Source organism: Rutilus rutilus (genome assembly GCF_951802725.1).
Source record: "Rutilus rutilus genome assembly, chromosome: 19".
NCBI classification, from domain to species: Eukaryota; Metazoa; Chordata; class Actinopteri; order Cypriniformes; family Leuciscidae; genus Rutilus; species Rutilus rutilus.
The window spans coordinates 7,696,471-7,720,344 of record NC_140232.1 but is presented as its reverse complement, the minus strand read 5'-3'; the positions used below and the strand labels follow the sequence as shown (position 1 = coordinate 7,720,344).

General features: G+C 38.5%; 1 long non-coding RNA gene across 1 annotated transcript; it reads right to left on the bottom strand.

Annotated features, from left to right (window-relative positions):
* Positions 1 to 3,086: 3,086 nt before the first annotated feature.
* Positions 3,087 to 23,019, bottom strand: LOC311279086. The gene is made up of 3 exons (XR_014625519.1): positions 22,897 to 23,019; positions 21,782 to 21,832; positions 3,087 to 3,411 (listed from the first exon to the last, which is right to left on the bottom strand). It is a non-coding gene; the product is annotated as an uncharacterized lncRNA (long non-coding RNA).
* Between the last annotated feature and the right edge of the window lie 855 nt (positions 23,020 to 23,874).

The following is a 23,874-nucleotide window of genomic DNA, read 5'->3' as shown; positions in this document are numbered from 1 at the left end:
CAAATGTAGCAATGTATCCCAACAAACAATAACAAGCAACATAAATGGATTTTCTTCAGCTAGGGGCACTTTGAACATACAAATGAACATATTTTTGCAAAATAAGCTGTTAAAACACACTTTTTCACACTCTCACTATTTCTTATAATTTGTCTATTAACAATGTGCAACAGTGTATAATATACTGTACATGCATTTCATTGTATGAAAGTAATGAAAATTCCCATCACATTTCAAATAATGTTTTGTGTTCAATTGCATTCTCTGATGGAAATGACAGGGGTGGATTTCGTCTCAAGCTTGTGCTTCAGCGATGCTGTGATCTCCTTGGTAAACAAGTGCATTAAATATTTCGGTGTAGTGGAAATGACATCACAACTGGTGGACAGTCATAATCTTCTTTTTCACACAATAAATTAGTTTAGTTAATCATAGTTCTAATTTTTATACCAATGTAAGTTCATATCTTCGTGATGGATTTTTATATGGTTTAAAATTAAAACAATAATATCTGTGCATAAAATACAATTAAAATATAGCTAAATAAATGATGAAGGCATGGTAGGTCACCCTCTCTGTCTGTCTCTTCTTCTCTAAACACACACCCGCACACACACACATATATAAATACTGTATTTATACACCTTTGTGACTTTCTTATGTGATAAAAAAAAAAATGTATCTCATTTTACTCTGTATTTAATATTAACCTCTTGGACAGTGCCTAAAACTGAAAAAAGACCCATGCATTGCTATAACATTTCATTATTTATTGCAATCAAAACCGTTACAAATCAGATTTCAAATCTTATTTTACGCCAGCTGAGTAAGTGTCATCGTGATGAATTGAAATTCTAACGGATAACTCTCTCCATGCACAATAGACTTCCTTGCTCTGATTGCTTGGAAAAATAATAGCACTTCTCTCCTCTCCACACCGCATGATTTGAAATATAATTCATGTCCATATGGTGTGGGACTAATTATGCTAAAGTTTAAACACTGGCCTTAGCCAACACAACTAAAACTGACAAACAAAAACTGTTTGAAAATGTTCATTTTCTGCATCCATCCACGGTAGGCATTGAGGTTGAGTACCTCAGAACAAGGTCATCACAATGAGAAACCACGAAAGTAATCCTTTATCAGATGTTCGGGCAACCTTGACTTCTGCTGAGAGTTGTGCACAGGAGTCCAGGCGGATTGAAGCAGGAGTAACTTCAATCTCAGGCATGACTTCATGCCAGGCTGTCACACTTTGCAGGCAGTATTCTCTTTAAATTGGCACAAACACACTGGATACAACGCAGATGGAAACCACCATCAATGCTGTGCTTCAGAGTGAATACATATTGCTTACGCTTTGACATAATCAAGGGGTTCTGCAAGTTCCCATCATTACGGTTGGCTTTATTTTCTTGAGCCCAAAATGGGTCTCAATCACTCTGCGTGTCAAAAGGGAGGCGCGGCGAAGCCTGGAAACGTGTAATGACAAAGATGACGACGATGATGATGATGAAGTATCTGTATATGACTTAAAGCAGGGCCGTTTCATTAAGGAGTGTGGTCTGGCAGGAGATGCTTTGTTAGCTCCTGACCCCTTGTGTGTGTATGTGTGTGTCTGTGACCCCCCGAGGGCAGTCTTTATTTGAGTGTGTGTCTGTGCAACATCAGACCCATTATGAGCTGATAAAAACTCCTCCGCCAGCATCCATCCATCATGTCCCGCCTCTAATCAGCATGTTTGTCACTGTAACTAAACAGAACCCTGAGCCGCGCTGTCATGCGATTGGCTGTGACAGGGTGAAATAAATCTGCCTCCAGCCAATCAGCGGCAGGCAGCGGAGCGTTACGAGCGAGGTGACAGGCGCTTGAAGTCTCAACTGGTGCGAGATTAGGAGAGCCAGGGCCAACCTTAGCCCCGAAGGAAATGACAAAACAGCCAGCAAAATGGCAACCGTGTTGGAACAGCTCAAACACTCGCTTCAGAGACGGAGAAGGTTTGCGCGCCGTTTTGTAGTTAGGCTACAGACAGTTCCATTTGGTTCTGCTTAGGAGGACAGCGGTCTCTTTCTGTAGAAGCACACATTTGTGTTGTGTTCACTTTCATGCTCACAGTTACAATGGACACACACAGATCTATAATGGAAATAGAAAAGCTAAAACCGAATCTCTGGGTTTTTGGGACTTCCATTATTGATTATTGTAGTCGAATAATCACAATTTTAAAATTTGATTAAAAGAAGAATATTAACAGATTTATATGTGAATTAGTGCTGTGATTCCATGGAATGGTGACCACATATCAAGCAAAACTGTCAAAAGATTTTCTGTGAATAATGCAATCTGAACGTACAGTAATTATTACGAGGAGATTTTGCATGAATTCTTATTATGTGATTTGTACCAAAAATATACGAAAAAAAAAGAAAGAAAAAAAAGCAAGCAATAAGCATGACCTAATCGTCATTGGGGAGTAAGCAGATCATACGAAAACGTACGAATGAAATTGTACAAATTCATACCAATTAGCCACCAATTCTCATGAGAACGTGTTGGAATAATGGCTTATATTTGGGTCTGTTCATCATTCCGTGCTATCATATGACTTTACAAATCTGCGAATATCATATCTATATCTATTGAAAAGAGCAGCTTGGACATTCTATAAAATATCTCCTATTGTGTTCCAAGACAATCATTCTGGGGTGAACAGGCGCTTTAATTACAGCCATTACAATTGCGCAAACACTGATTCTGAATATATTTACATTGCTGTGTATTGAAATTTAATGAAATAAAATGTTAAAACTGATAGTTGTGATAAATGTGGGTTTTTTTTGCCAACAGTATGTATGTATGGACTAAGAAACTGACCAAAAAGTACTCCATTACAACATGAAGAAAAACAAACACAAAACAATACCTTTTTTTATAAACACTTGCATCGAAAGTGTAGTTAGTGGTTTGTTGGTCTGGTTTTCGTGTGGCAGTTGGATTATTGTGTTTACTTCTCTTTCCACAAATACCACACATGCAGAAGCTCTTGTGTCGATGACCACTCTCTCTCTCTCTCTCTCACACACACACACACACACACACACACACACACAGTCCTCTTAGGCATTTGCACAGCTGTTTTAAACAACACACATCAGCAAACACCATCATAAGGAACAAACATCAGCTGACTCATAACTCTGTGAAATTCATGAGAACATCACAATAGTATAGTAACATAGTTTCTTCTTTTCGTCTCAGATGTGGTCTCGTCCTGACCCTGGAAATGGACCAAACAGACTCCCAGCAGCCCTCACTAGCTCTTTACGGCTCAGAGCAGTAACACACACTGGCTTTTTCATCGTCTGTCAAAGGCTCATAATCCGCCTGCTCTCCATCCCTGATCCCTCACTGTGAGGAAAGAAACAGCTCTATTAGAGGTGGGTGGTGAAGAGAAGAGAAACTGTAATAAAATAAGACTGCATTAGAATGAGAGGGAGAGAGACGAGAGAGGGAGAGAGAGAGAACGAGTATTGGAGTATGGAGCAACAATATGGTTTGGGGATGGGGAATAAAATTCAGTGGTCTAATAAATATTTTTAGAAAAATGCAGCTTAATAAACATATAATTTACAGTATACATTTGGTTCACAAAGTTAAGATAAAAAGGAAGATAGATAGATAGATAGATAGATAGATAGATAGATAGATAGATAGATAGATAGATAGATAGATAGATAGATAGATAGATAGATAGATGCACAATATACTGTTATTACTACAGTAAATACATGTAACATACGTAACAAGGACACTGTAAAATGAAGTGTTACCGATAACAGTAAATAATATGGTTTCTTCTCCAGTAGACTGTTAATGGTTTAATGATATGTCTGTTTTTAACACTAGCAGTTACGCTGGATCACATTTCTCACTTTAGTTGGGGAGCTAAAAAAAATGACATATACTCATTGCTGCAATGTAAAGTGACACTACATCAAATCAAGCATTTCCATATGTTGGTTGTAGCCACAGTGGTTGAGTTGAGTGTGTGTGTGTGTGTGTGTGTGTGTGTGTGTGTGTGTGTGTGTGTGTGAGCTCTGAGGCTCAGTGAGGTGATATGATGGGTTATGGAGCCACCTACTGTGAGGAGTGAAGAGAAACCTTTATATACACAAGGCTGATTTCAATACCACAGTGCTGACTATATCCAATACCTGCTCCTTATATTTAATATAATACCATTTAATACATTTAAATCATCATTATATATTTATGTCATACTATAACTTTATTAGAAATATACTGGAAAAGCAGAACTTTGAATCTCTATATAGATTATCTTTGTGTTTACTAAATGTACATTTAGAAATGTATAATTCAAATAAAAATGATTATTTTATGTAGCACAACATATAGGCTACACATAACATTTTGTCATATTTTTAATGTGTAACATCATGTGGTCATATATCTATTCTGTATGTTTTTAAAAGCTTATAAGGGGGGGGGAATTACACATGCATATATTAAATGAAACAAAGTCACAACCTAAGACATCCACTGCAAGTCCTTTCCCTAAAAATGGAGGGGTACACTGTAAACTTTCTAGCAATAAAAAGAGTGCTTCCTTTCTAGAAATGAAATGAACCACTCCACCTTGGCACAAAGCAGTGGACTTTTCTTAAGGGCTTCTGTTGCCAAGCTTGTCTCTGCAAACATAAATTAACCTGAGTGTGCTTACCTAAAATGTCAGGGTTAAACGAAGATTGAGCAATGAGGTCGAACAGGGGAGATTCAGGAGCGTGTGGACCGATGAAGGCATGAACCGGTTCGCACCCCCCACGCCACTCCGGCCTGGCCCAAAACCCCAAGTCAGCGAGGGAGGGGGTCCAAAAAAACCTCCAGCACATTAGCTGGCACAAGCGAGAAGTCAGGAAGTATAGGAGACGCCTCCTGCCTGTCCTGAGAGCGTAATCCAAAACCAGTGACATAGCCAATACATGTCATATTCCCTCAGTATACATGAAGAGTTTATTTTTCAACCTAAAACCTGTCCCTCATAATTACTCTGATTTGTTTAAAACCGAGACGCCGAACCACCAACAAGAGACCGCTGTTGTTGCCGGGGGGAAAAACAGATACATCCCACACGGAATTACTGAAATTTTCCTTAATTGATAAAACAATGTCTCAGACTATTAATGTTTCTGACGCCGTTAATATGTTAACTGCAGCCAATACAATCAAGTGTAGGTACAAAACGCGTTCAAGATGGTGGATGAAGAATTCCCGTAAAGCAGCTAGCCCTATAATCCCGACCACAGCGAGAGTGAGATTCTTTCTTGGAGCCGGAGGGTGTTTGGACGCCTTCCAGGTGTGGTTCCTGGGCTAAATAACCTCAGTCAGTGGATGAGCGCCGTTAAATCCCAAATACTGCCAGCTTCGGGTAAATATCTCAGCCGTCTCTGAGCAGTTCAGCGAAGGAACCACAAATATTACTTCCATTCTTAAAACTGGGTAATGTCCCAGCGCTGTGGTGAACCATATTGTAGGAAACATTTTTAAACTGGTACAACTGAAAGGTTTAAATTGGCTATAAAATCTCATTCCCCCTTTTTCTTTTCTTTTTTCTCCCTCTCTGGAACCAACCAAAATTCTGTTATCTGCGAAAGCGTAATCTAGAAAATCATAGCATTACTAGCAATGCAATGTCAAACAGGAACTTAATAGAACACCAAGGTAATTTCCAGCAGCAACAGCTGCTCAGTGTTTCAGTTTTCACAAAGATTCATTCGAGAAATCACTTGCTGTGTATAAACATATCAGAGGCTCTGGATTATAATCTATAGCTTGCGCCGTCCTCCGAGCCCACGCCAACAATACCGCCAGTTGCAAATGAATGACTGAATTACAAATTCATTAGCCGGTAAATTGTGTTAAAGAGTCCTTCGTTAAACAACGTTACAATAACAATAACATACATGCGTGTGTAGACCTCCTCACAATCAACCACACAGAACGGAATAAAAATATGATGTCTGTACCTTTAAAGTTTTTAAAGCGTCGCTAACGCCAACTTGGTGAGGGAGGACCCAAAACATTTTTCAGTGTTTGTTCTGTGTAAAAACCCTGCGGTATTAGGGTGCACTAATCTTTAAAAGGTTAATTTATTCATAGAGATTTTGACAGAGATGTATGGGCCAGCCAACATCTCAGGCACCTCTTCCCACAGGGAGACGTCTAACATGAGGACTGGGGGAGGGAGCGAGAGAGAGAGAGAGAGATGGATATAGAAAGAGGGAGGCAAAGGGAAAGTGGGCAGTCAACATATTCTAAACACACAGACATAATTACCTCATCGTTGAAGGCAATGGCTTTTAACCTTGCAAACATACAGCTTCCATTTCTCCCATTTCATCATAAAAAAATATAGTGTATGCATTTACAGTAAGTTAAATTTGAGCATATTTATCCCGAGCAAAAGCTGTTTCCTGACAAATTTATCTTAAATAAATCTCAGCGGTATTTAGATTTCATCCAAGTACATGCGCTGATTTAAGAGTTATGAAAAAAATATGCCGCATGTCACGTCTCTACTCGAATTTCAATACCCTAAACACACCGCACGGTTTATGGCTTGCATATCTCCATATAAAGCACTCAGTTTAAACTAAATGATGCAGAAAGGATATAGCATACTGGAGGTCCCCAGATTTTTTTTTATTGATTTCTGAAATGATTTTCTGAAAATAAACAAAGCATTGCTGGTCTAAGTAAAAAAAAAAAAAAATAGAAACAGTGTGCATAAAGCTAGTTGAGAGATGATGAAGGGAGGTTGCATGAAATAAACTTTTGTGGCATTTCATATACAACTGTCACAGGAGGGGTCCGCATATATAAATCGTAGCCGTCGGACATTTAGGCGTGAAACGTACTTTTTGCAAGTACGCAAACATGAATGCTTGGCCAACATATTGCAAGTTAGTTGTCCAATTTAAACATACTTGCACTCTTTCAATGATGTGCCGGTAACTAACTTCAGGGGTAGTAGTTACTTTCAAAATGATCAATAGTGAGGTAGCTTTCTATAGACATGAAAGCAGTTTTATCCCAGATTCTAAATATGCCTGCTTTGTACTATGTAGTTCATAGCATGTCAGTTTTTGCAGTTTTCATAAATCAGTGACAAAAATACCTGGTCGACCTACTACATTCGAGAAGTGATTTACTATCCCATGGCTATGAGAGAGTCGTGAATGACGGGAAGCGTCCGAACTGATATCGTAACCCCTGTGAAAAAGAAGTGCACTTAACTGTATTGAATGCACACTTGTAGTGTACTTCAAATTTAATGTATAGCCTATGTTTAAACTATATATAATATAATATATGTATAAATTACTGAAATACAGTTGACGGAACCCATTGACCTCCATAGTAGAAAAAAAGTAATATGGCAACAGTAAAACTGTCTGGTTAACAATTTTTTTTTTTTTTTTTTTTTTATATCTTCTTTTGTGTTCAACAGAAGAAAGAAACTCATACAGGTTTGGAACAACATGAGAGTGAGAAAAACGATGACACATTTTTTGGGTGAACTATCCCTTTAACATAAATCACTGCTGGCAAGAACGGCTTTTAATAAAACTTGTCAGTCTATGCAGCACAAATGCATTTTTCTTAAACTGTGCTATATGACTAGAGAAAACAGACCAAAAGGGCATTGCCAAAAGCGTCAACAGCCATAATGCATTTCTGATTTTTGTGCTGTCTTTGTTTATTAATATACACTACCAACATTGTAATAGTACAAATCTGGTTTAAAATGAGTACCCTTTTAAGAGTGTAAAATTGGAGCAAAAGCTTGCACTTGCAATGCAATGTTTCTTGTCATAAAACTTAACAGTCTCTGTATTGACATTGTTGTTTGTTTGTAAACTGTCATGTATCTCCTGACAACACTTTTTGTGAAAATAAATATTTTATGAAGATTTGATTCTTCAAATGTCAAAAGTCTTCCATATTCATTTGTGGCTTCAAAGCGTCCTTAATAAGTCAGACCATATAGTAGGTGAAGTGTTCATACTATGAACCTTTCTAATGTGCCTCCTAACGTTTTAATTATCAATGAAACATCATAATGGGTTCTTAGTTTTTTCCATTTGCAGAAGTCGTATGGCTCGCCAATGGGGACTCGCTAAGCCCACCTGTTGGGCCAGTGCCAGGCTGTGCATGTAATAATTGAGCCATTAACAAAACAGAGAAACTTTCAGCCATCTGTGCGAAAGTGGAGCCAGATATAGGGATAAATCTCATGTACCACCATTCAATACCGATTGAATGGAAGCATATCTATTCAATGTCTTGCTGTTTCCATTAGGATGTCAATGACACAGCTCTGATTAAGTCACAGGTAATGCTGTAGCAATAACATTAGCATGTAGTCTCTGACAAGCCCCTTTATCCAACATGTGTGTGACTAAATGCATTTTTACAGACTACTCGTAAATGTTACGTAAACAGGCCACCTTGCTTTTCATTGGGTTTCAAGTAATGACTCGAGGCATCTTGGCAGGAGTATTGGTTCAGACATTGGATGATTGGTTCTGAAAGTCCAACACATGTTGAATCCATTTTAGTTTTTGAAAGACTGCTTTGGCTGATAAGATTGACATGGAAAGTTTGAAATTATGTTAGTGCCATCTTTTATTACAGCTAAGCCCTAACATTTGAAGTTACCTCTACCCAGTGAGATCCCTATTTACGGCCGCCATCATTCCATCCCTTCATCGAGGCTATTTATGTTGCATGCTTATCAGTTGAAAGTCTAATCCCCAAAATACACCCACCCTAGCTGGTGCAAGAACATAGCATGTTATCTTCGATTAGCAACACTTGGACGTGACCCCATGCTCACCCCAGCATGGGTTCCTCCACCGAGACGCTTCATGCTCTCCTCATGCTGCATCTTTCACCAAGTGCCTCTCTCTCACTTGCCCTGGGCGCATCTAATTGAAAGCGATCTCGAGGCCTAGCAGAGTTCCGTTTCTTTCCTAATCCTCCGCTGGGGGAAGCTCACATGGTCCCAATTACGTCGTATACTGGTTTCTCTGACTGCCTCTCTCTTTCTCCTCACTACCCTTCTCCCTTAGACTGGCCTGTGCAGGAGTTTATGTTATTAACTACGCACTGCACAGTTCCTGCCTGTCACGGGGGCCTGGAGATGTTATCGCCGACGCTCTGCGTATATGGTTACCTTGAAAATATTCCATAAATTAGATTGGGATTGGCAATTTTCGGAATATGGAAGAGGAGACAAGGCAAAGGGGGGACAGGCTTCAGTGTAAAGAATAGGACAAGAGGATCTGCTGGTGTTTGTTTTGGAGAGAGAGACATTAGAGGTATGTCACTGGCGAGCTGAAAGGTGATCCTTGGAAGAAAAAAAAGAAGCTGGGAAATGCTTAAGGGACTCTTGGAGATTCTTCTAACAGTCAAAACGAGACAAACAGTTCCTATTTTTACAGAAATTCCAATGGTTCAGTTCTGGATGAGAGACGGCAGTTTTTTTGTTCAACTTCTGCTCAATGATAGAAGTTCATTCCCCATAATCAAATAGGTCTGTGTAGGGACTTTTTATTGTCAAGTTGAAAGAGCCTAAAGAAAAAAACAATGACCTTCCCAAATGAATAGCATCCTATGGAAGCTCATAAGTGACTGATTAGGAATGCTCTAGATAGGCAGCAACTTTACACGCTATATAAATAACACTTCTTACGTGAAGCACATAGGAGGCTGGACTCTTAATTGATTCCAATAGAATTTCATCCAGTGGTCCTCAATCGTGATCATTGAATTGCCTACCAATGCAAATTTTAGATGTCTTTCTTATTTGACTCACATATTTCAGCTTGGAGCCAAATCAGATGTGTGAAATAGTCAGGTGTGATATAAAATGTGTAGTGGAGAGGAATTGAGAACGGTTTTAATGCACACCTTCCAGCCAAGGGTGTGTTCACACTTGGCATGTTTGGTTTGATTAAAACGAACCCTGGTGCGATTGCTCTGTTAGTGCGGTTTATTTGAATGAGTGTGAGCGCTGCCATCTGAATACTGGTGCGCACCAAACAAGCGGACCAAGACCGCTGAAAAGATGGGTCTCGGTCTGCTTCCAAAAGAACTCTGGTGTGGTTTGAATAAAATATGAACCAAAGACATGTAAATAAACCAAAAACTGGACATGATGTCACAAGATGCGACCCTAAAAAAAGGACAGAATGCTCAAGCATACCTGTTTTTTCTCGTCATAGTCACGATGTTGCCCATCACAGTTCGGTACAGGCATCAGAACCGCGATCTTCATTTGTGTGTGTGACGGAGGGATTCCTGCTGCTGTTTTTGACTCCTTTACACATTTTATAAGCTCTTCACGAGTTCTCAGCTGGTCAAAATACCATCATACGTAGGCAACGCACATACAGTGAGCGCATTTATCCCAGCACACAGCATTGTTTTGGATGTTCAGTAAGTTCCAACGCAATGCGGAATAAAAGCCGACCAATCAGGTTGACCAATCGACCAATGCATTCTGGGATTGCGTTCTCCACAAACCATATCCCAGAGTTTCAACCTTGCTCCCAGGGCCCTACAGTCCTGCAAAGTTTATTTCCAACCTGCTTCAGCACACCTGCATGTGTAGTTTCAAGTGATCCTGAAGAGCTTGATAAGCTGCTTCAGGTGTGTTTGATTAGGATTGGAGTTGTACTCTGCAGGACAGTGGTGCGTCTCAATCAGCTCCCTAGCTTCCAATGAATCCATGAATCAGTATATAGCCTAGTGTAGGCCTAAACAAAGTCGGGCACTGGTAAGACAGTAAGGACCCTGGCTCATTACACATTGGGACACTGATAACTATTTCCGGCAACATGACAACGTTCTCATTGCACAACTTCACTTCTGGTATTTATGAACAGCACAACTTATACCTTTCATTATTTGTAATGTTATCTAAAGTACATTATAAGTACTTTGCTTGTTACATATACGTGCAACATTTCAGCCATAAATAAATTATAAATGTAAGCTAGATTGTTCATTACCTGTCTAGCGATTTATGTTTATGCTAAAATATAATTAAATAATGGTTTGTATTTTTTTTTAAACGTCATTACAAAAAACAAGTCACGCATGTCATTATGTGTAGAGTTGACTCGTGTGATTTATGTTTCGCGCTTCGTAACCTCTGTTAAGGGAACATAGTGAGCGTCGATGCTTCCTGGTTTTCATGGTGCATTGTGGGACTTTTTAGGGAGCGAACATTTCAGTGCACTGGAAGGATTTTTGCGATTGAGGCAGCCCTTAAAATTACTCCCTGATCAGTGCCCTATGCAATGCTGCTCTAGTATTTGGCAAAAATATTAGAAGATAACATAAAATTGCTAGCTTTGCTATTGGAGCACACTTATTGATCAGAAATTTTGGTAGGTAGCTCACTGGGCTAAGGGCTTTGGAGCAGATTTTGGCTAAAATGCTTTGTTGCTGTTTTGTACTTTTCTTGTACCTCATTAGGGCAAAAGTATGTTTCCATCCACCTATTTTTAGGTGCATTTTGGGTTATCGCATAAAAAAACGCTGGATGGAAACGCCAAGATGCACACGAACATAGTTACTCAATTGACACTGATACATTTTTTATCCGATAAGAGGTGTGCAAAAACTACAGAGGAAACACATACCTTGGGGGGACAAAAATGTGATTTTCCTCAGTAGGGAATGTGATTGGATAACTGGACTAACCAGCAGATCAATTTCATTGCACAGCATGTCAAATGTTTGATAATTCTGCAATGGTTGGATCATTCTGCAATACCTGAGCCAAAGTCTGTCATCAGAATGATTTTATATAAGTGTCTCACACGATTGCGTTCCCAAACACCTGGCACACGAACGCAAGATAACATGACAACGTTTATTGCATTTCACCTGCCCACTTTGAGAGGCAAGTCATTTATGATTTAGGAAAAAAGAGCCACAGTTTATTCCCAGATTGCAGAAACTTTGGATACTTTGCACTAATTTCCCAAGAAGTGACGATTTTGTTCTCTTGAACACATGCGATGGAAACACTGATTTATTCGCAAATGTTTTATGCGACATTTCAATTTTGCGCAAAGTTACATTTGCTATAGTGTCTCACTCTCATCATGATTCAGCAAATGTGAGTCTTTTATTTTGAAACAGTGATATCAAAACATCTGATACTCTTGATCAGCTCACAAAAGTCTATTTAAAAGGCACATCAATATCTATCATTCATATATAAAAGAAAAACAAAAAATGTTCACCTTCATCTTTTCAACTGTTAAAAAATGTACAGAAAATTCACAATAGAATAGATGTAATTATTTCACATCAATTAACTTAATAAATAATAAATTAAATAAACAATTAGACTCTTTGTCACATTTGATCCATAATTGTGATAAGTCAAAGGTCGTCTCATGTGGCTTTTTAATGTTACAGACATTTCCTGAGGAAAACTACTTTTACTGAAAGGTCATACTTTTCACCTCCAGCAGTGTTAACAATTTCAGGTCCTCTAAATCAGTGGTTCTCAATCCTGGTCCTGAGGACCCACAGCTCTGCACAGTTTGTATGTCTCTCTCATTTAACACACCTGAATCAGATCATCAGCTCGTTAGGAAAGAGCTCTATCAGAGCCCGTCTACGGAGAGCCTGTCCACTCCCTATTAAGCCCTATTGTACCGAATTTTGGTTGTAGTACCACCAGAGTTCCACTGGGGGCGCTCGTCATGAGTGCAAAATGAATGGGAGTCAATGGGGCTAGACGGCTAAATTTGTCTCTTTCACCCGATTGCCGTTGAGAAATCTCAGATGTGATTGTAGATTTTGCAAGTTCAACATGGGTTTTAGGTCGAAAGTTGAATGAACGAGTACTTATGTCGTTTTGATTTCTTACAGGTTGAGTTGTTGTTGCCCATAACACGCTAGCATTCTGCTAATGACGTCAGCATTCTGACGTCATTGACATTTTGAAAGACTTTTTTAAAGCAAATAAGTGACTCTAAAAAATCTAACACCCAGCAATGTGTAATTTCTTTGCATCTCCTTTCGAATACAACATTCAAATTACTAGACAAAAAATTATATCCTGAGAAAAGTGGATTTTGATGGGTATACCGCCATTGACCTCCATTCATTCTGCACTCGTCCTGTGAGCGCCCTCATATGGAATCAGAGTGGAACTGCAACCAGTTCAGAAGCCGGAAGTGTAGTGAGAGTGAAACTTCTCGCCATATTAGACATTCTCTGGCTCTATGAACTGAACTGTGTGTCAGATAAAGGAGACATATAAAATGTGCAGAGCTGTGGGTCCCCAGGACCAGGATTGAGAACCACTGCTCTAAATTATCACACTAGAGATTGCAAATTAAATTATCATTATTTCCTGGCCAGGAAGAGCATAACTACTTATAAAAGTCATCATTAGGCTACTAAAAACATTTTTATTTTAAAGTGTTAGTTTGTTCTATAGTATTTGATGTGAATGATTTAAGAATGCAACACATATTTGAATCTACATATATATTTTTTATTCAATTAAATGTGATAATATATAAAAAATTATGAGCAGTTATCACAAACATCTAAATAATTTAGTTACATTTTACATTTAAAATCATTTCCCACCATCAATACCAGTGGAAAATAGAGTAGCAAAATAAGACAAGACAAGTGTGATTTTTTTTTTTTTTTTATCGAAAAGTAAAATTCCTGTTAAAGGAGAACTTGGTAACTTTTTTAACGTAATAAAACTGTCTAGAAATCATTTGGATGGTTAAACAACCTGTTCTGGTGATATTGGTGACTTTCCCCGCTCCCCCCAGCGTTCCCAGGCGGAAAACCAACCTTGCAACTTGGGGACTACCGTCCCGGCAAGATAGAAATTGGAAGTCTCGTGAGAAGCGAGAACGAGAATGAGAACGAGCGCGAAACACAAATTGCTTTACGGTAATTCGACATAAACACCCACGCATGTATGATGTATTACCAGATTACCCACCTCGGTAGACATAGCTCCACACGATACAGTTGGCTTGCTCCGATCAAAACAAACGCACATGAGCAGCGGTAGAGAGGGGGAGGAGGCCGCCGCAAGTGAGTTTTTTACGACCGTGTTGTGAAATATACGCCCCCCCACAGCTGTAGGGGGAGCTCGTGGGGAAAACATGCGACAACAAAAGGGAAAATCAGCGAAGAAGTGAGTAGAGTTCGCTAGAGTTACCGAGTTCTCCTTTAAAGAATTACAACAGTAATCCTGAAACAACATCCACAAATCAGACGAGTCATGTTGTTACCATGGAAACGGAGATCACGAAGAGCACTGCAGTGACCATCCATTTCCATGAACAATTGAATGACCTAATTGAGTTGGTCTACACGCTTAAATCATATTCAGATATGACATTACCACGCAAAGACAAATGGCGTAAAACTGTAAAAATGTGCTACAAATTCGAACCGGACAGTTAAAATTCTGAATTATTATTATCAGCTTATCATTGTGAATCTGGAAAAGGCAGAGAGACAGTTTTGAAAACATTTTAATGTACATGCTCAATAATTGATTTTTGTAAGCGAAATCTTCCATAATGCATCTTTAAAGGGGACATATCATGAAAATCTGACCGGTCCCCGGTGCATCTACCAACCCAGAAAACGTGAAAAGTGACAACCCAGTAACTTTCTTTTGGTAAGCCTTTCTCTGCAAGCATGTCAAAAAAATAAGACGATTAGATTTAGCTCCCCTTCTGACGTAGAAAGGGGATCTTATTATAATATTACCGCCCCTTAAGGTCCTTGCACACTGAGTCCGAAATTTTCATATGCGTTTTTTACGTATTCATCATTCGGTGGCTATGATTTGTCACAACACCTCTCCAAATTCTTGCTACGGATGCGAAAAACGCAGAAAATCGAACCCGATACGAATTTTTTTATGACGGACAAAAGTTTCAGAGGCAGTGTAAGCGTGATTGACACAACGTGAGGTCGTATTTATTTTTCAACGTGCAAAAATTTCGGACTCGGTGTGCAAGGACCTTTAATCTTCCACCCATGGCGTCGCCATTTGGTTTTCGCAAGTGACAACAGTGTAACCAGTTCTAACGCAATGGCAAAAGTTCAAGCAAAGCATGCAAACTGTTCTGTCGTTGGCTGCACAGAACACTATTTGATCAAAAATGTCACAGCTGTCTTATAAAGACCACAGGTTGTCAGTTTTGTCAACTGTGAAAAAACGTAATGTTCGCAACACTGCTTTAAACTCCCATATTTAATAAAAAGGCAACGTTTCAACCCTGCTGGATCTTCTTCAGGCAAATGGTGGACACATTTGATGAAGGGATATATATAGGCCTTACAATCAACTGACCCACCATGTGATTTCAATTAGTTTGATTAGGTCTAAAAAAGCCTAATAGCCCCACCATTACTCAATTAAGAGAACACTTACATACAGGATTTTTTACAAATGGGTTAAAGGGGGCTTTTTAAATTTCAATATCCCCAAAAGAGTACATAACATAGCCATCCACAGAAAAGAAAAAAAGAAAAAAGTTACAAGAAAAACAATCAGTGGAAGAAACAGTTCCATACAAGCCAACCCAAACCAATTAAAGAACATTACCCCACATATTCATAAAACCTGCTGCAATGTAGTCAGAAACAGATTTTTTTATAAGAATGGTTTTATATCAAATTCTTCATTAAGACCAGGGGGTGCCCAATCCTGCTCCTGCCGATCGACTGTCCTGCACAGTTCATCTCCAACCCTAATCAAACACACTTGAAGCAACCAATTAAGGTCTTCAGGATCACTTGAAAATTAAAGGCAGGTGTGTTTGATTAGGGTTGGAGATGAACTGTGCAGGACAGTCGATCGGCAGGAGCAGGATTGGGCACCCCTGATTAAGACCATATAGGGCAGGGGTGTCCAAACTCAGTCCTGGAGGGCCACTGTCCTGCAGAGTTTAGCTCCAACCCCAATTAAACACACCTGAACCAGATAATCAAGGTCTGATTATCAAGGTCTGATTATCTGGTTCAGGTGTGTTTAATTGGGGTTGGAGCTAAACTCTGCAGGACAGTGAGTTTGGACACCCCTGCCATAGGGAGACGTATTTAAAGAATGAATCCAAAAAGTTTCCCGTTGGAGAAGCCTTTTATCATGATCTCCTCCTCTAGACGGTTTGTTGACCCGCTCCACCCCGATATATCTGAGGGCGCTGACATTATGCCCGGCTAGTTTAAAATGAGCGGCGACAGGACTGCGCTCATCCCCTGTTCCAATGGTACTTCTGTGCTCATTGATTCTGGTTGTTTTGCCCACATATGCTAAGCCACATGGGCAGCGAATTAAATAAATAACATATGTGGTGCTACATGTAATGACACCGCGAATGGATAATGTCTTGCCAGTGTGTGGATGATTAAAATTTTTGCATTTATGCGTGTACGAGCACTGGGCACAACTGCCACATCTATAGTTACCATCTGGCATACTAAGAAAGGATGTTGTGAGTTGCGGACGTATATCATTTTTAACTAGGTGGTCTTTTAAGTTAGGGGCACGCTTAAAAATAAGCTTAGGTTTTTCTGGAAAAGGGTCCGACCCCGAATCAATAATGTGCCAATGTTTGCAAACAGATTTTCTAAATTATTTTCTGGCACAAGTGGGGAATATTTTACGCAGCATAAAGGGCATAAAAAAAAAAAAAAAACTTGTGTCAACTGTGCCACAACAACTGCATAAATCTATCCACTAACCATTCAGAAACATCCAGGTGTGTCTAAAAGTTGCAACCTCTTCCTGAGTCTCTCTGTAAGGTTGCACTCCGCTACTTTTGGATGAGATTTTGGATGAGTGAGATTATTCACGTTTTGTTATTCCTGGAGTATCCGAAGCTTGTGTAAAGGATCGGCTGTCTTCTGAACGGGGCCGGGAGCAGCAGCTCATTTGCATTTAAAGGGACACACACACAAACGGCGAGTTTTTGCTCACACCCAAAAAGGGGGACATTTGACAAGCTATAATAAATTATCTGGGGGGTATTTCGAGCTGAAATTTCACAGACACATTCTGGGGACAACATAAATTTATATTGCATCTTGTGAAAAGGGGCATAATATGTCACCTTTAAGATACCTTACCGGGGCAATAAAGAAAGCATAATTCAATTCATAAAACCAAATCTCCATTGGATCACTGAAAAAAGTTTTTTTACAGTACTTGCACTTACCCAAGAAAGCACTGAATAATATAAGGGAACTACATGGGTAAAGTATGTATGTAAAACATATGTACATGTGGAATAAAGTGCAATAAAACTTTATTCTAAATTGGGGAAAACGAAGGAAGGAAAACCGCTGAAATAATACTTTTTTTTTTCTTTTTTTTTTATGAATCAAGAAGAACATTTGATTCGAAACCTAAAAAGATCCCTGATTTCAGGAATGTTCCCTATGAATTATAATATGTATGCATTATGGTTGACTCCTCACCTTACTTCTGCTTCATAAAGTATTTTATTAATAGTACATTGCTAACAACCGCCAAAATGAATATGTCTGATTTGCTCTTTTCCTCAATTGTCAAATATGAAACTTCCAATTACTCTGTTTTAGTAATTGCTTCAAGAGTAACTGAAAGACCTGAATTTCCAGAAAGACCTGATTTCCAAGATAACAAGGTTCTTGATGATAAGCTATGGCAACTCCAAAATTGTGACCATTATTTAGTATGGAAGTGTTCAAATGTTCCTTACAGTATTCATTTTTAATGGTGACCTAACAGATATGACTGATATGACTCTTATCTCCAACTCTTGTGTTGAAAACGTCTTCAGGTCTTTCCTGAAGCGATTCTCCTTTTAAGGATTCGATTTTTCATTTCTGACATAGGAAATATGTACTCTACGTGGCAACACCATCAGCTGTATAAAACTGCATTTAAGGATAAAGATGAACCTCTATCCACGATTTTTATTAGGGTAAAATGCTGTTTTTCTACAACAGAAAACCAAGAGAGAGAGAGACGTCACAAACTCTCAACTTTCTTTTGTAATGCTAATGCAAATCTTGCTTTCTGTTCATGTACACAGATAATACCAAACATTACATACACCACTGCTATTCACACAACAACTCCACACAAATTCTAACTGTGAAGCCCAACTTCCACCATGTCAGAGCAGTGGCTTCAGGAAAGGAAAACCTGATTATTCGTAACTTAATACAAAAGTGCGCCGGTTGCTTAGAAACCCAAACACGGCTGGGCCCGCCCAGGGGTCAGAGGTTCAGCCATGGCTCGGGGCGACCGACGCAAAACTCTGTTACCTGTTTGACTGTATCTCCACGCATGGCTAACAGGCGCGCGCTAGCTCTGCTTTTAACAAGGGGCCCCTGGCTCTCACTGCGGCTCGCTTTAATTGTGTCTCTTGAAAGCCAGCCACTTTTGAGAAAGCTTGCAATTCCACATTGTGTAAACTTGTGAGTAGGGGAATTACGCCTGCACTTAGAGGCATCTTTAAATGAAAGCAGTAAAATATATTCATTCTGAAACCCTTCTGTACGTTCGTTTTTTTCCAGGCTGTTTAACGATGAGGCTATCGGAGAGGGATAAAAATGCATTGGCTGCGGAGCAACAGCTGGCATGAGACACAGATGCACTTGGTCACCTCTTTGCCTTCTGCATCTCATTAAGAAAACAAACATTTCAAATGCTTCTTTGCATGTTATGCAAATATGCATCCAATGCATGAAATACACTAAGCAAACAAGTAGGCTACTGCAAAGGCTGAATATTGTATCTGAATGCTGTGAGGCGAATATGTCAAATCTGAATTTTTACAGTCAGCTTTAATTGACAATAATTTAGCATGAAGCGCTGAATTGCATGGAAAGTGCACTTGTGTACTTCAATACTTAACTTAAACAGCACAGTACTTGCAGATAAAAGAATATTAATGGAATAAAAAGCAATGTAAGTGTACTTAAAGAAAGTTCTTAAGTACACTTTTAAAAAGTGCACTATGTAAAAATGTCAAAAATTATTAAAAAATTTTAAATCATTGTTTTAATAATATTTTGTCATGTTTTAAAGTACACTTATTTAGATATGTTGACTAACATACTAAAGCACATGAAAAGTAATTTTGTGTGTTATTTGATATTTAAAGTTAAACAATTTTTGAAATGTACTAAATTGCAAGTTTATCATTTATAGTTACAAATATATAAAAATGCATTACATCGCTAAATTCAATTCACATTTATTTCACAATACATATTGTTTCAAAGCAGCTTTACAGAAAATGCAGATGTCTTACAATTTAGAGTATCAGAGATGTCCAAGTAATGTCCATATTTCAGAAATGTACAGTTCTTCTAGATAATACAAATCATGCAGTTAACTAACATCATGTATTAATTTAAGGAAGAAACAATGAGCTCATTCAAGTAATTACAAGTTAAAGTATATTTTAGTTTACCATAAGTGCCTGCCAGCACAATACACTTTAACCATATTTCAAAGACAATAGAACTAACTATGAAAGATAAAGTCCCACTTAAGTGAGTCGAAGCCCTAATGTATGTAAACTCTAATGCATTTTCATTTACTTGTAAATAACATGCTAATTAAGTGTCCGAAAACATTACAAACAGTTCATTACAGTTTTTAAAAGTATGCTAAGTGTACTTGTTTTTCACAAGGGCTACTTTTCTGTGAAATAGTCAGCATTAGAAAAGAAAAAAGAAAATTCTGTTTTGTGTTAACAGTAGTTAACAAAACGCAGCAAATTGTGAACCTGTCAAAACAGTCAGCTCAAAGCGATCTGTTCCACAGTGCTTGAAATCTCCATAAACCCCCCCCACCCCCTTTCCTGCAACGTCTCAAACCGAGTCTGTTCTTCATTTGAGCTTCCTGATACAAATGAAAATGTGCAATGTCCAACACCAGTGTGGCATGACTCGGGAGCCCGCGGTCCCCAGTTGAGCAACGGCTTCGCAATGCGATGTAAAGTGTGTCCTACACTTCGGAGCATGTGGTTTTGATTTCAGAATGTTTTATTGCTGAACAATGTTTCTGCCTTGGAGCGCAGGAGCATGTATAAAGAGCATATTGTCCCTCGATGCCCACCCTCAGCACATATGACATCAGTGCGGCTCTGGCTGGCATATTTAGTTTTAATAGTGAGTTCTGTCACTGACCAATCACTACAGTCGCTTCTATTTGCCCGCACTCTTCAACTACTGCCTATCTGTCCACATGCTTATCTTCAGTGGCAGGGTTTTAATAGACATTAGTCTGTCTGCACCGGGTAGTGGCTGTAAAATCAAACCACAATGACCAGGCCGGGCTTAAACGATAGCCAAGATGTGAGATCAAAGAGGAGACATTTCAGCATGAGAAGCCAAGCACTGTTAGCTAAAGCTCTTAAAGAACACGGCTATCATATAAAACAGAAAGAAACAAGAAAACTTGGGCTATTACACACACATCGGGTTAATGGAAATATAAAACCTCAGACAGCAACGATCCACCCGGCCTCATTGTAAAAGCGAACCGCTTGGGTAACGGGAAGTATTTCTGTGGGAACTGATATTATTGGATAAAACCCTCCAAAACTGTCTTGACACCACAGACAGATATAATCACAACCACAATTTTGGCTATAGGCTAAATAATGGAGTTGGAATAATTCGATTATACAGTATGCAGTCTTACTTTGTTCATTGTCATTGATGATTTAGAAATACCGTAAATAAACTGATGAAATACTTTTTTTATTTTTAGTCTGTTTGACATCCCGCTATAGAAAATAAAAAGGTCTTGAGCCCCTGCCCCTTTCATCGCTAATAGTAAAGTGTCCTTTCAGAACGTGATTTCGACTGAGTGGGACACCCCCCTCCCCACCCCACCCGACCCCACCCCGGAACACGATTTCGCCCCTGCCCCGTGCAGAGGAGGTCTGTGCACTCCACTGACATTAAGAACTCTGAAACTGGGTAAACATGTTCTTACAATGCTTGTTACACTTCTTATAAATCCAACTAAATCAGATTCTAGTTATTTTTGAACTATGATGTAGTAAAATAAGATATAGAGAGATATTTTCTGATAGATAATACTAATAAATAAACAGGGCAATGACATGACAACAGGAATGATAGTTATAATAGTTATACTATAAGTTTGGGGTCTGTAATTTATTTCATCAGTAATTTATTCTTCTGTTTGTGAAAGAAGCCTCTTATGCTCACCAAAGTTGAATTTATTTGATTACAAATCCTACAATAAAAAACAGAAATATTGTGAAATGTTATTACAATTTAAACTATTTTTATATATTTTCTGTGTAAATAGTTTTAATACATTTTCAGCAGGCATTACGCCAGTCTTCAGTGTCACATGATCCTTCAGAAATCATTCTAATATGCTGATTTAAAACTCAGAAAAAAACTTGGAAACCGTGATGCTTTTTTCAGTACATTTTTTTTTTTTTAAATAGAAAGTTAAAAAAATTGTAACAAAGTAATGCTGGGAAAAAAGTATTAATTACTATAAAATCAAATCTTTCTGACCCCAAACGTTTGTACAGTGTGATGTCGGGATGTGTGTGGTTGTCAGAGCATTGTTATGAAGTTGCTAAGGTGCTGGATTGTCAGGTGTTTATTGTACCAAGTCAAAAGAGCCTACCTTATATGGCTCTGGTCCCTCCTCCAGTGTAAGTCTATGGGATTTTTCCACCTGGTTTATGATCCAAAAGATAAAAATAGTTAAAATACTGATGATAACCTTAGCAAACATTGTTAATAAGTATACTTATTGATAGTGTTTAATAAAAAGTTCTGTCATGAAACTCTATGGGGCAGGCTGATAGGTCTGTTCAATCTGCTTCCAATCACAATATTCTCTATATATGGCACAGCTGATTGGTTCCTGCTGTATCAGTAGCCAATGAGCTCGCTGCTTAACTTTCAAATACTTCAAATACAGAAACCCTCCACCTTCCCCAGCTCCACCTGTATAGATCTGCAACGGGTCATTCATGTACGCTATATTGCAGCAGCAGCGTAGCAGATCTATTCTTCCGATAAAATCATTGTCATATCCATTACCATACTTCTCAAATTATATTTCTGTCATGACAACTCTTGGAGTGTCTGACATGTCAGACACTCCAAGAGTTGTCATGACAGAAATATAATTTGAGAAGTTCAGTTTCTAAAGAAGAACCTGTTTCGATTGTATTGATGATTATTATTATGAATAACTATAGGAGTGTGCGGTTACATGACTTTCTTCAGTGTGTGATTTAATGCGAGCGCTCTGGCTCACTCAGGTTGGCATCAGACCTTCTCTAAGCAGAATGCTGAAGTGCTGCTTTCATTGCTTGCAGGTGACTGAGGATAAACTCGGTTATTTACACAGCTGTGTATACGCACATCTCGCTCCAGGAAGACATGCTCTTATTCCAAATCAAATTTCCCTGTCTTCCATCTATTCATCCATCCAGAGGAATCCAGAACGGAGCAGGAGTGTCAGGAGTGGGTTTGGTGAGCAGCAGCATCATCCACACTCATGTTCCACAGGGGTCATAGATTTAGCAAAGCCCTGGACTACATTACACTCATTTCATGAGTGTACCACTTAATTGGGTGTGAAAATGGGTTTCATAGGTTCATCGCCCCGGATTTCAACATTGTTTTGGTTGTGCTTCATCTCTGTGAGGATGAATATGACCCTTCACAATATGTAGTGCTTTACAATGAAGCTACAATGGTGAAGGTTCAGTAAAATACCTTACTCACCTGTTGACTAATGAAAACACAACCTCCGCGTCGCTTTTACAACATTTCAAATCCTCTGTCATTAATCCCACATCATACATGCGTCAAAGTAGCCGGAGCAACTTTTTTTCTCTTTACGGATATGACGAGATGTTCACTGGCGAGTGACGTATGAACGCAATTTTCCGCGAAAACCATCAGGTCTAAAATATAAACATTTATTATAGGCTTACCATTGTGAACCACTGTGAGACAAAAACACGGAAAAAAGGATTAATGATGTATTGACTCATTTCTATTTTGTTAATTTTGAACAAAAAAAGTTGCATAGAGTAGGCTACATTTATGACACAGGATCTATGTATATTTTTAAGATTTAAGATTTCATTTTTGGACTGCATGTTAAAACATGTGTATGTGAAATGGTGTTTATAAACTGTATTGGGAAAAAAAACATGAAAATACCGTTAGTCAAAGTATCATGATCTTAAAAACATTTTTGATCTAAAGGCTTATGCTGAAACTATATATTGGCTAAGACAAAAGTTGCAAACATTTTAATAATAATGATGATGATGCACCTCATGAACTTGGTTGAGAGAATAGAGTGGCAACTTTGAAGAGCATAAAATATGAAATTATGAAACATAATTTCTATAGTAAAAAAGAAAAGGAAAAACAACAGCTGCTACAAACTCAGGACTATCATTACATTTAAGTGCATTTTTGCATTTGTTCATTTAATGAATTGATCTGTTCAGTTAGGTTGCAAATGTATTAGAATAAAGTCAATGCTATTGCATTGGTTTGCTGGTTGCCTGATCTTCCTATAGCATTTTCATTTATCTATCATGAAATCACCCTTTTGCACTATACTTTTAAAAACAGTACTTATTATGGAAATATGCTACGTTAGAAGAATATACTGAATGTAATGTTTTTAGACACATATATAGCTAATTTATATTAAATGCAATAAGTAAAACTTAAGAGAGCTTT